Raw genomic sequence first — 13,133 nt, 5'->3', positions numbered from 1 at the left:
CCCCTCCCCCCCTCCCTCCCTCCCTCCCATCCTTCCTTCCTTCCTTCCTTCCTTCCTTCCTTCCTTCCTTCCTTCCTTCCTTCCTTCGAACTAAAGAGTGTTTTTCTTTTCACAGGCAAAACATACATGAAATTCAAGGAACAGCTGAAAATGTGGTCCTGGCCAGATAGGAGCAATTCACCTCCATAACATCTCAGAAACACTCCCTTTATCTTCTTCACTGTCTCCTTCTTGCTTTTTCTGGACTCTGGGTTATTAATTCCTTGATGCATCTCTGCATGAGCTGAAAAAGTGGGAAAATATAGTGAGGGTATAGACTTTTACCTTAGCCTATTGCGTCAACTTCTGAACCATAAGTTCTAGATTTCAGTGGCATATTTTCAACTGAGAAACATTATTAGGATCCAAGTAAGTATCAGTGATTGTGATGAATGCTGTGTATATTCTGAAGAGTAGAACAGACATGTTGTCTCTTGTTCATCTCTTTCATAAAGAAGCAAGTGCAGGAGGAAGTCAACCAGAGCTCTGTGAGCATAAGCCTTTATTTGGTAATGCTGACCACGAGAAGGCGTGGAAGGAGCTCTCTTACTTGGGAAAGGAGGACAAAATGTTTTACAGGGCTGTAGCAAGAGTAGGTCAGTAGAAGTTCACCAGGTCCAAGGAATAACTGGCCAAGGATTGTTCTTTAAAGAGACGCATTGTTCTTGTAGATTAACCACAAGTGTCGGTCAATTTGGATTGTATCAAGAAGGATGGAGAGAACTAGTTAGGAGCTGGAGTCCTGTGCAAGAGAGTATGGGCAGAATCAGCTGCAGGAGACAAGGACAAAGGAGGACCAAGGACAAAATCCTCATTCCTTCAATGTCTCTTATTCAAGATAATCTGAGGGGTTGATAAACAAGAGGAAATGAAAAGACAGAGATTCCTATGAACCACAGAGTGCTAGGTAATTCTAAGATCATCAAAATTCTTATGTGGATTGGTGAAAATTGCCAAAATGAATGAAGGACCACAGCTACGCCTTGCTCTGGTCCAGCTCCTACTGCAGTGGGAACAGGAAGTTGTGCAAGTAAAATATCTTCTTGAGTATGTGCTGCTATTCAATATGTTCCATAAATTTTCTTGTGTGCGTCCTATATATACAGTCTTTCTCTCATAATCTAGTGGAAGATACAAACTAGCCATCACCCTAATGAGTGTATAATCACAAAGTGAGAGCTTTGTTCTGAGGAAAAGGAATAGGGTCTTTGAGAACACCTAATAAGATACCTTTACCCAGTCTAGGGGATTAGGGAGGAAGAGATGAGTAGAAGTTGGAAAGACCTGATTAGATGTGAGTTTTGAAAAGTTCATTATAGCTCATCCTTACATGTTACTCTGAAATAAATTTGCAATATAGACATTATCTTTAACATTTTTTATTGGGAAGATGAATGATTTTTAAACATTAAAATACTTAGTGAAGATTTTTAGGGACAATACTCTGTATGATACTATGATAGATACATATCATTATACATTTATCTAAACTCATAGAATATACAACACCAAAAGTAAACCCTCACGTAAACTATGGACTTTGGGTGATAATGATGCATCAGTGTAAGTTCATCAATTGTAACAAATGTACCACTCTGGTGGAGGATGTTGATAACAGGATAGGCTATGCATGTGAAGGTGTAGGGAGTATATGGGAAATCTCTGTACTTTCAATTTTGTTGTGAAACTAAAACTGCTCTAGAAAAATTGCCTTTAATAAAAGAAACATATAAAATTACTGCCTTAAAACAATCATGTTCATTTTTTTATATTGCCTTCCAGTTTGTATATACATGCATATATGTACTTCTATGGTGGCATTCACAATAAATGGACCATTTTTACAGTATTTGTTAAGCATAATATTTTATCAAGAACATTTTTCATTTTTTCCCCTAGTACTTATAATTAAACTTGAGAATGATTTTATTATAAGTCATAGTGGTGACATATTTGAATTTGTTAAAACATTTACCTCTTGTTGGAAATTAAGGTTTCCAGTTTGGGGGTTTGCTTTATAGATTATGTTGGATATAGACCTTTGTTCCTGTTGAAATATATTTTTCAGACAAAATTCCAGAGATGGGAATATTGCGTTATTGTTACAGTTTAGCAATATCCATTAATAAATTTTAGTTTCCCTTCTTTGCATACTTTGCCATGTGCTTTTTATTATAAGGAATTTTAAAAATGTTTATTTATACGTGTATTTTGTTAGCATGTGCAGAAATGATCCACTTAAAAATATTTCTGATGGCAATAATATTTTTATTTTGGAAGGGAAAAATTTTTGATTTTTGATTTTTTCCATTCTTTTTGACTTTGCTGGAAATACATATTTGCACAGTTATGTACCACCACTAGGAGTCACTAGTTTACTATATCCTCATTGTAAAGAGTATACGTACAATCCTATGTACACAACTGAAGTGAGTGACATTGAGGAAAGCCACATATGGTGCTAATCTTACTAAAATGCCAGCACATTTACTGCCTTAAAAAGAACATGAAGTATATGCATGCCACACTTTAGATCAATAAAATGAATTGGTAAATTAGAGAATGCTATTTTAAATTTTTAGTGGCTCTCTTCTAAGGTGATGTGCAGAGTAAACAGTTTTATCTTTGAAAAACTGGAGGGTCCACTCAGCTCAGGATAAGGTCTTCTTTAGTCTGAGAGCTTAGAAGTTGTTTAAAGCAAAACTATGGTATACTTGCTCAGGACAGATATCAGACAATACCAGGCTTTACCTGCTACTGTTTAATCGTACCAGAGAACTCCTCAAATATAAACATCCTGAAGCTTTCAGATTTCTTCACCATTCTGCTTTATCATAGGCAGCATTTAATCAATAAAGAGTGTATGTTATTTTTTTAGACTATTGATATTACTTTAGAAACCTGAAGAAAAATGTATGTATTTTTAAAATGTTCTTAAATTTGAAATTTAGGGTCAAAATAATTTCATTAGAAGCAAAATTATTATGGAAGTGAAGTAGAAATTTAATTTGATTTATAAATCCTGCTTTATATGCAATGTCACAGAACTCTATCTCTAACATAAATAAGAGTTATAGTCATCTGTCCTTGTGACTTGTGGTTTGCTCTGCTGTGGCTAATACTGTCTGATTAAAAATACACATTATGGCAGAGTAGAAATAGCTTTGGTTACAAAATGACAGGGAACAAAGCAGAGACATAAATTTACTACATCCAGTGCTATTTTATAACCCTAATAAGTCATCTTTAACTTTGACGTAAAGTTACTTGGAGAATAAATTGTCTTAGTTTTTCCAACTTGTGCTTTTGATATGTGGGCCCTTTGGTTTGCACAATGAAGAAATCTTGACTAATAATCTATGTATTTAGAAAATGTATTTTTATAACCCTAGTAAAATAACAGATTTGCCTGAGACCAAGCTTTTTTTCTTTAAAAATTGTCAAGTATTCTCTTTGTTGTGAATTTAGACAGCAAAACCATAAATCCTACACATTTAGATTTACTGTGGAGAGCTGTCGTCTTTAATTATTAGTGTTTTGAGGATGACTCTGTAATGTACCCTCAAAATTGAAATGATAAAAGATGGTAAAATAACGTACTGACTGTATAAACAATAAACTCCAATAAATACTATAAATTTTATAAATTAATATTTTATATTAATAAAACAGACATATTAATAAAATATAAATATCTTACAATATGCATGTATATTCCCCTCTTTATCTCTTTCCTCGCAATGGGATGGTCACCCCGGTTACAGTCTCTTGGCCACCAAGTAGTCTTGGTTCTTCTTCCTGAATATTATTTACTTCTGTTTCTTTTGCTTAATTCCCACTACGTTAGTTTAGTCCCTTATCATGCTTAGTCTGTAGCCATTTTGGCAATTTGTTGAGCAAATGAATGACATACAAACTTCTCTGTATGTCTCTGGATATTTTAATTGATATATGTAGACATATTCTATATTAGTAGGAGATTATTACCCATAAGTATGATACCTCAGATATTTGGTGGTTATTTATTTATTTATTTTTGACATCTTTATTGGAGTATAATTGCTTTACAATGTTGTGTTAGTTTCTGCTGTATAACAAGGTGAATCAGCTATATGGGTTATTTATTTTTTAATTTAAAAAATTGAAATATATTTGATGTATAACATTGTGTAAATTTAAGAGGTACAACGTACTGTCTTGATACTTTTATGATAATGGTTAGTATTGGTCACAGAGTAGATCTGGAAATTGCAATTTTAATGAGCAGAAACATTGTGTGTCTGTTTACACAGGCCATATCCTGTCAAATGTTCAAACTCCTACTAAAATTTGTGGCAGAAGAGAATCATAAACGTGTGTAGCTGACACTGGAGGGAGTGCCCTTCCCAGGGATAACTAATTCCTAGAGATGGCAAACACTTTGCCCAGGAGTGATTCTTTGATATGCAAACCAACCGATCCAGAGCCACACCCTCATTTATCTTCTCTATCACACTCAGGGCCACTATCCCTCTTTCCTAGTCATCCTAGGGCTGGGTACCCAGCCACTAGAGACAGTGCCTTTACCCCAAAGCCCCCTAAAATTATTCAAATTAGCCAATTCTAAACTTGCTCATCCTGCCTTCCATTTCCTGTGGAAACCACAAGACAGTCTCTTGCCCACATTCTTTGGCCAAAGCCTGTGTTCCCTGTTTGGCCCATGCATGGTGTGGTGTGCCCCTTCTTTGTGGGAACTGTGAGTGTTAACAGCTATTAACAGCTATTTTTCAAGGGCAGTCATCTCCTGATCTGTTGGTCTCACCATATCTGAATATAAAACTTATATTTTAAAATAGGAAAGAGTTTAATACTTTTTAAAAATCTTACATTTATTGAGTCCTTTGTGACAGGCACAGTGGTAAATGCTTTACATGCAGGATCTCACTACATCCTGCCAGCTTTATGAGGTAGATGCTATTATTACCCTCCTTTTAAAAATAAAAGGACTGAGGTTGTGAGAGATTAAGAAACCTACCCAAGTTCCACATGGAAGTGGTAGTGCAAAGTCTAGAGCAGGGCTTTCTGAATACAGAATCTGTATTCTCAGCCACCAACCTCGGATTATGCTTCCTATCACTTGAATGTACTTTGTCTAAAAAATTACCAAATTCCTCCCCTCCCTTTCTATTCATACTTTCATTGATTCATGGATTCCTTTCTTTTCTTTTCCTTTTTTAAAAAAATAAATTGATTGATTGATTGATTGATTTTTGGCTGCGTTGGGTCTTCGTTGCTGCACGCAGGCTTTCTCTAGTTGCGGCGAGCGGGGCTACTCTTCGTTGTGGTGTGTGGGCTGCTCATTGTGGTGGCTTCTCTTGTTGCGGAGCACAGGCTCTAGGCATGTGGGCTTCAGTAGTTATGGTGCATGGGCTTAGTTGCTCCGCGGCATGTGGGATCCTCCCGGACTAGGGCTCGTACCTGTGTCCCCTGCACTGGCAGGTGGATTCTTAACCACTGTGCCACCAGGGAAGCCCCCTTTCTTTTCTTAACATAGAAATAAACTTGAAAGGAACATACACTGAAACTTCAACCTCATCAATAGAGAGCTCCATACTTTTATTTACATAATCAATGTGCTCCACGTACATGTGACTAAGTAGAGCACAAAGACTATTTCAACACATCTCAAAAAATGGAAAATATGAAAATCACAATTTCTGAAGACAATATTACAGAACTACAAGTTAATGATAAATTGTAAAAATATAAATGACTGAATAAAAAGTCATTGGAGTAGCCAGGTTTTACAAGGACAAGAAGAATCTGTTCATGCTCTTAAAAAGAAGCAAATACAACATGTTCTGCATTAGAGCAGGCAAACCTTACTCCCACATTTATAGCATTTCCCCACAGGAAATCATTTGTTCTAAACATTACGTATTTCTCCTTTGTGTAGGTTCTTTCCTGCACCAGAGTCAGCCTTGATGTGAAACTCAGGCCTTTTCTGGTTTCTCTGTACATGATACCTACAGAGCACGTGGGAGCAGAATTTACTGGAGACTCAGAGGAATACTGAACAGAGAGAAGGAACTTGCTTTGCACTGAACAAACTTGTTTTGACAAAGCAGCTTCCGATTAAGCAGGAACTTCTTCAAAGTCCTTTTGACTGCATGACCCCTTCAGGTTTCTTCACCACAGGGCCTTAGATCACCCCGAGACTTATCACTGCACACCCTCCCCTCCTTGCCCTCTCTTCTGCCCTCTCCCCTTTCTTTGAAAGTGAAGAGAATATGTGTCTCCTGCAGAGCAGTGAGGCCATTCTCCTTTACTCTTTCTGAGCTGCTATCCCTGTCCCACCCTTAGGCCCACTTTTCCCCTCAAGATACCCGCAAATTAAGACTTGTCCCCAAAACAGCTTTAACCCTTAAAAGGTATCTTGCTTGGAGCAACTGTTAGAAATTTTTAAAAACTTGTATAGAAGTCATCATACACAGAATTAAGAAAACAGCTTTCATTCACTAACTCCTAAGAAGAAGACAAGCTCTTAAACTCATCAAAAGTATATGGTTGGCTCCTTAGTTTGTAGGCATTGGTTAGTAAACAACAAGCCCACTAAATTCCTAAGATGGTTTGATATCAGATGGCTGCTGGAGATTAACTTCTACTTAATGAACATTTTGTTACCTGTTGTGATATGTCAGCCTATGCTGATTGTGTTATTACAAAAACATACCAGGGGAAGTGGACTATAAACCAATTCATATTTTTTTCAGCCATATACTAGGGACAATGTGTACAGTGGTAGGCATTTTTTTCCTCCTTCAATTCAACTCTTACATCTTTCTCAGAGCTTATTGGATGCCTTTGTACTAATGTCAAATTTTCCTTCGTTGGTCATCAATCAACTGTGTTTGCAGTGAGCCTCTACTTTATTTCTTTTGTTTTTCCCAAATACAGTTGTCTTTTTATTTAGTTAGTTTTTGAATTCACCTTGAGCAAGGGCTGAGGCCCATCATGACTTAGTGGATGATAGTTTGGCATGGGGCTTGATGCTAGACTTTGTGAAGGCTCCAGCTTATTCTCTTAATTGAGTTTTTGACTCTTGGAAGGTATCCAATTTAAAACACTGAAGTCAGGAATCAGTGACAGTTATTTATTCTGCACTGTAAGGAAAGGTATCTGGATTTATGTGGAGTTTTTCTGGAGGAGAAATCTATTTATTTATACTCTTCAAAATGTAGGTTCTTAACAGTATATGTACCTCACTGAAAGCTTCCAAATGGTTTGCTTGTAATTGTTTGGGCTTGTGTTGGATATCCTCCTTATATTTTAGCTGATTTCGTCCCTAAATGCTGGGCTACAGGAACCAACGCTGTGCCTTTTCCCTGTTTCCTGTCCTCTTTTATCCTGCTTGCAAATACGGGGAGCAAGGATATGATAGTTTATCTTGGTCTCACAGGAAAAGGAGGTACTGATACTTATGGTCTGATAAATACGAGACCTGTATTGAGTGAGAGTTTAGTTTCTGAGGTTTTTTTCTTTAATTCACTTAAATTTTAAAATTTAATCTTAATTTAATTAAAATCTTTAATTTAAAAATATATCTGTGTGTTGCAGCAGCCTTTGAGAGGCTGATTGGGTACATTTTATTATTTGTAGCACATTCTTTAGCTTTAATTCTATGCTCCCTTTTTTTTTGTGGACCGATGTGTATTTATTATGTTGAACCATAGTAAGTGGCACTGATGGCAATGCCATGCTGTTCAACGTTATGTTGTTCAAGAACAAAGAGCCACTGCAGGAAAGGAGACTGTGACCAGATTGCAAATTATAGGCATCAAGGAGCCAGGCTGCAGCATCTCCTCTTTCTGTACTGAGTTATCCTAACACTAATATCTGCGGGAGGCAGTACATATGGGGCGTGAGATGCTGGACATGGGCGAAGGGCATGGAGACCAATCATTTTACTTTCTGTTCCTTGGTTCTGATCTTGAGGGTTTTTATCTACTAGGGAGGCCAAAGCTTTGAAAAAGAAGCCCACAGCATGGTCTTTCATTCAGCAAATATTTGTGAGATACTGATGAGTCTGGCTCCATGCTAGGTGCCAATTATATACAGTGTTGAATTAAATAGCTGTTGTCTCTGCTCTCATGGAGCTTACATTCTATTAGAGGAGAGGAACAGGTAAATAAACAGGTACTAAATTACAGACTGAAGTTTGCTATGAAGTTAACAGGATCTGAGATCTAGAGTAATTAGGAAAAGAGATTAATTAATATGGGTGATCAGAGAAGGTCTGTTTTAGGATCTGAGACTTGAAGCTAAGACTTGGGACATTACAATGAGCCCACCATAAAGGGACCCTGGGAGCTGTTAATTCTGACTGTAGAGCTTCTGTACATTCAAGCAGGTGCTGATGCTCTAAGGCAGGAAAGAGCTGGCGTATTCTAGGAGCTGTAAGAAAATGGAAAGAAAGCCCAATGGGAAGATCATGAGCTTGAGACAGAGGTGAGGCTGTGAAGTAGGTTAGAGAGTTAGACGGGGCCATGCTGCACAGGATCCTATAGATCATGGTCTGGCTTCTGGTATAAATAGAAGGCAAAAGTGTTCAATGTTTTTAATGAGGGGAATGGCAAATGAGGTGACCATTTTGACTTTGTAAAAGCTTATTCTGATCTCTGCATGGAGTAGAGATTGGCGGTGAGCAGGAATAAAGCCAGGGAAATAATCTATCTAAGTAACTGGCCTTAAAAGCCTGGAGAGTTTCCATATGAGGGTTTACACTTTAGGTCTTAGAGGCAGCCACATTTATACATTCTAATAAAATTCCTTGGCTTTTATTTTCCCACTTTATAATGCCTTAACTGGTTAATTTTATATTTTCAAATAGTTTTTGTTTTATTTCCAGAATGTTCCTGGGCTCTCTTTATCTTAATTTTCTTAGCCTGCTGTGACTTCGGTTATAATATTTTATTGCACTAGTATTTTTTCCCTAGTTTTTATTTGCTAACTTTTATCTAGCTTTCATTGATTATATTAAACTTATTCTTGGAATCTACTTTTATATTTTACCTTTTACTGCTTTGGGTATGTTTTCATTTCTTAGTTTTTAAAATCTTTTTAGTATTTAGTATATTACCTTTTATCTGTGACTGTACTTTGCCTTATTAAGTGGATGGAAGATAAATGGTCATTTCATGGATTAGCCCACCCTTTAAACAGGAGACTATATATTTATTCTCTGGAGTCCCTGAAATAGACCTGCCTATGTCCTTTAACAAACGACCTCTATTTCCATCTATTTGCTTTTGTTCTTCACAGGAAGGAAAATAGAGATACACAAGTCAGAACTTTACAGCATAAGTTTGCCTACCCTGAGGGCATAAATGAAATGCCGAAACACTCTGTGAGGCATAAGAAATGACAAGGTCTAAAATCTATGTTCTTTATTATCTACCATCACTTAACATTAGACAAAATGTATATTACTATCATAGTGTTTTAGTATAATAATAATAGCAATGGTAAGTATATCATTAATATTAACTGATACTATTATTAAGCACTTTCTATGTTCTATATTAACAGTGATTTAACGTGTGTTAATATCATGTTATAGTCTCATAGTGTCCCTTAAAAGTAGATATTACTTTAAAAACATATATATATTTATAAGTGACAAAAAGTGAAGTTCGGTGAAGAAAAGCATAGACTTTAGAGCCAGGTAGACTTAGATTGCAATCTTGACCTTGCCAGCTGTTAGCTGTGGGGTGATCTTGAGCAAGTACTCTTAAAATACTTTTACAATTTCTTTGAGTCTTAGTTTCCCTATTTTTAAAACTAAGGATTTTACAAGACAACTTGCAGGGAAGCAGTGAAGAGTAAAAGAGTGATGCTTGGGCTTCCCTGGTGGCGCAGTGGTTAAGAATCCGCCTGCCAATGCAGGGGACACGGGTTCGAGCCCTGGTCTGGGAAGATCCCACATGCCGCGGAGAAACTGGGCCCGTGGGCCACAATTACTGAGCCTGCGCGTCCGGAGCCTGTGCTCCGCAACAAGAGAGGCCGCGATGGTGAGAGGCGTGCGCACCGCGATGAAGAGTGGCCCCCGCTTACCGCAACTGGAGAAAGCCCTCGCACAGAAACGAAGACCCAACACAGCCAAAAATAAATAAATTAATTAATTAAAAAAAAAAAGAGTGCTGCTTGCAGAGCATGTGGTTAATGGTAGGTGCTCATTAAGCTTCTCCGTAGAGAAGAGGCTTCTCCTAGGGTCTACTACTGTGTCACTGCTCTCACTCCTTCCTCCACAACCCTTAAGAACTGAACTCCTGGTATTGTCCTACCCACTGAAACAGCCAAGAGAGGACTCACAGAAGCCTTGTACTCTGAGAAAATGCCAAGCTCGCTTTCTTTGGAGGCCACAGATGCCAGGACAAAAGGAGATGATAAAGGAGTACCAAGCTTTATTCTCAATCCGGATTTAGAGACCTGAGTTTATTCATCCTTCTTGAACCTGCCTACAAAATTAGTACCTTGATTTGCTTTTCTGGAACAGGAGATAGTTCTGTCAAGGAGAGTCCCTGGAGAAATGGAGGAAAGAGTCCAAAAATAGCTAAAGGAAATCTCTCTGGACCCGGTTATTATTGTCACTCTGTTTTACTTTTTTCCTAAATCTTGCAGCTAAAAAAAAATCTTAAATTTTGGGCAGTACCCAAGAGTTTGGGTTGGCCTCCAACTCACTCTGATGTCATCCTCATCCTATCTCTTCATCTCTACCTCTGTCTCATCTCCACATAAATCTCTCTCTCTCTCTGTCTCTCTCTCTCTCTCTCTCTATATATATATGTATATCTATGCACATATACACCTATACATATATATATATTTATACATACATACCTATACATCTGTATAAGTCTGTAGTTTTCTATCCTCTGTGTGAATCATGCATAGGTTATTGGTTTAAACAAGGTAGATATTTATTTGTCTCTCAAAGAAGTCTGAGTTGGATGTGGTGCGGGGGTACAGATTGTCTCTTCTCCAAGAGTGATTCTTCTAACTTATTGCACCTCCCTTCAGGGTGAGTCCTCACTTCATGGTTCAGAAAAACTCAATTCCGTCACATTTTTTTCCAGCTTATTAAAAGGTAAGAAAAGCCAGTAAGTAGAGGATGATCTACCTGCTTTTAGGAGTATGGCTTGGAAGCTGAATGCATTACTCCTGCTCACATCTCACTGGCAACGACTCAGTCATTTGGCTGCACCTAACCACACAGAGGCTGAGAAAAATAGGATTTCACTATATGCTCTGCCCAAAGAATTCTCAGGGGATTTTCTAACTAAAAAGGAGAATGGAGCATGGATGGTGATAGTGGAGCAGAGGTAATTAGTATTCTATCTACACTATTAATATAGAAGAAGGATAGTCCCCCTATGAGAAGGTCACTGCAGTTGATTTCAAAAAAGAAAGCAGTTGACAATGAGTCTTTCCAAACACATCTTTGGAATTAAACTAAATGGAAAATACATTTCTTCTACTAGTGTGCTGAAAACAACAAGAAGAAACAAATATTCTCATTTCCAAGGCCTGGCACAATGCTAAGCACATAACAGGCATTACCTCATTTATTTCTTACAACCTACATGATAGAGATATTTTTCTCTTCATTTTATAGCTGAGAAAGCTGAGGTTTGGAGGGGTTAACTGCCCAAACTCACACACCAAATAAGTAGCAGAGACAGATTTTAATCAGTGGCTGAGCCCACTATTTTAACCCCAAAGCTACAGCCTTCCCAGCATATTCTGTTACCCATATGATCTCCTTCCCCTTAGAATTAAAGGAAGATGATCATCATCCTTATTCTCTTGTTCTGAAGACACATAATAAATGGACTCTTAATAGGGATCAACCCCAGTAGAATGAAAGGAATCATCTAATTCATTGCTGGATGGGTTCATTACTTTCTGTTTTCTTTTCCAGATTCATTGTCTCCCCTTCTCTAGCCTGCTCTGGGCAAACGTTACAGACTGCACCACTCAAATGCCTTTGTCCTCTGACATCAGTCAGAGGGAGGCTAGAGCAGGATATCTGAGTGAGGCAGGATACAGAGGTATTTATTTTCTTTGGTCCCTTCATTCTGAGGTGCAGTTTGAGCAGACCCTGAGTTCCTTTTGGCTCCTTTCCCATGGCTACATCTTTTGTTGGGTTCTGTAATAACAACACCTTCCTCGTGAACATTAGACTCCAGTGTAGTAACAGCTTCCCGTTTTTGCCAGCACCTGGGTGCTTCATCAAACCTGTTGGTTTACTTAATGCTGTCCATGCTTCTGTAGTTGAGCCCTTCATTAAATGCCCTTCCATTAAACTCTTTGGACACCCCAGTTTCCTTCTGGGATCCTGAAAGATGCATCGGGTTATTCTTATGAATTAAACAAACAAAATTATTAGACAGCCCCATGACTCTTTGCATTGTAGAACTTTGTAAAACTGGGATATCTACTTTACTTCACGAACATGAACTTCACTACAGAGAAGTCTTTATAGGTAGCAACTAGGTAGGGGTGGTGCCTCAATCTTTTGATAATTTTACTAAGATAGTAATATTTAAAATAAAGTAATTTGTATTGAATGTATAAGCTTCAGTGATGAGTCTTTAGTAACCTATCTGTGTCTAAACATCCTTGGGTCCCATCTGGGATTAAGTCCCATTCAAGTAGGAGCTCCCTCCTATTTATGAAATTTTAATTGACATTTTGATCAACTAATTATGTTTCTCAATAACTGTCACCATATGAATCTTCCTGAAACATTTTTCCTGCTGAGTGATTAAATATCCATGTTGTCCCAGAAAAATAATCAACTCAATTTTCTTCGGCAGTGTTTTTCACTAACTCTCCTTCCTTTTTGACTCTTTAGAGTCCTAGTCGAAAGCTAGTTAAATCCCCCATAATAAAGAATACTTTAGCCATTCTACAACTTAACTGAGAAATTTTATGGTCTGGAAAGTCCTCAAATGTTGTATCACCTTTTCTTTTTAATAAGTTACACAATTCAGTCTTTCATCCCAATGTTTTACATGAGGGACCCCCACCTTTTTTTTTTTTTTTTTTTTTTT

The 13,133-nt window shown here is 37.6% G+C and overlaps 1 protein-coding gene across 2 annotated transcripts in view; it reads left to right on the top strand.

The window, feature by feature from the left end:
- Window positions 1-13,133, top strand: part of GRXCR1 (glutaredoxin and cysteine rich domain containing 1) — a 339,136-nt gene that overhangs the window by 300,884 nt on the left and 25,119 nt on the right. The window contains exon 2 of one of the 2 annotated variants that reach the window (XR_003680592.1): window positions 116-1,315. The exons of the other annotated variant lie outside the window; for it this stretch is intronic. The gene's annotated coding sequence lies outside the window, so the exon portion shown is untranslated. Of the gene's footprint in view, window positions 1-115; window positions 1,316-13,133 lie in introns of those variants that run through there. 2 annotated transcript variants of the gene reach the window in all.

The sequence above is a fragment of the Physeter macrocephalus genome, chromosome 7, assembly GCF_002837175.3.
Source record: "Physeter macrocephalus isolate SW-GA chromosome 7, ASM283717v5, whole genome shotgun sequence".
NCBI classification, from domain to species: Eukaryota; Metazoa; Chordata; class Mammalia; order Artiodactyla; family Physeteridae; genus Physeter; species Physeter macrocephalus.
This window is presented reverse-complemented; position numbering and strand designations above follow the sequence as displayed.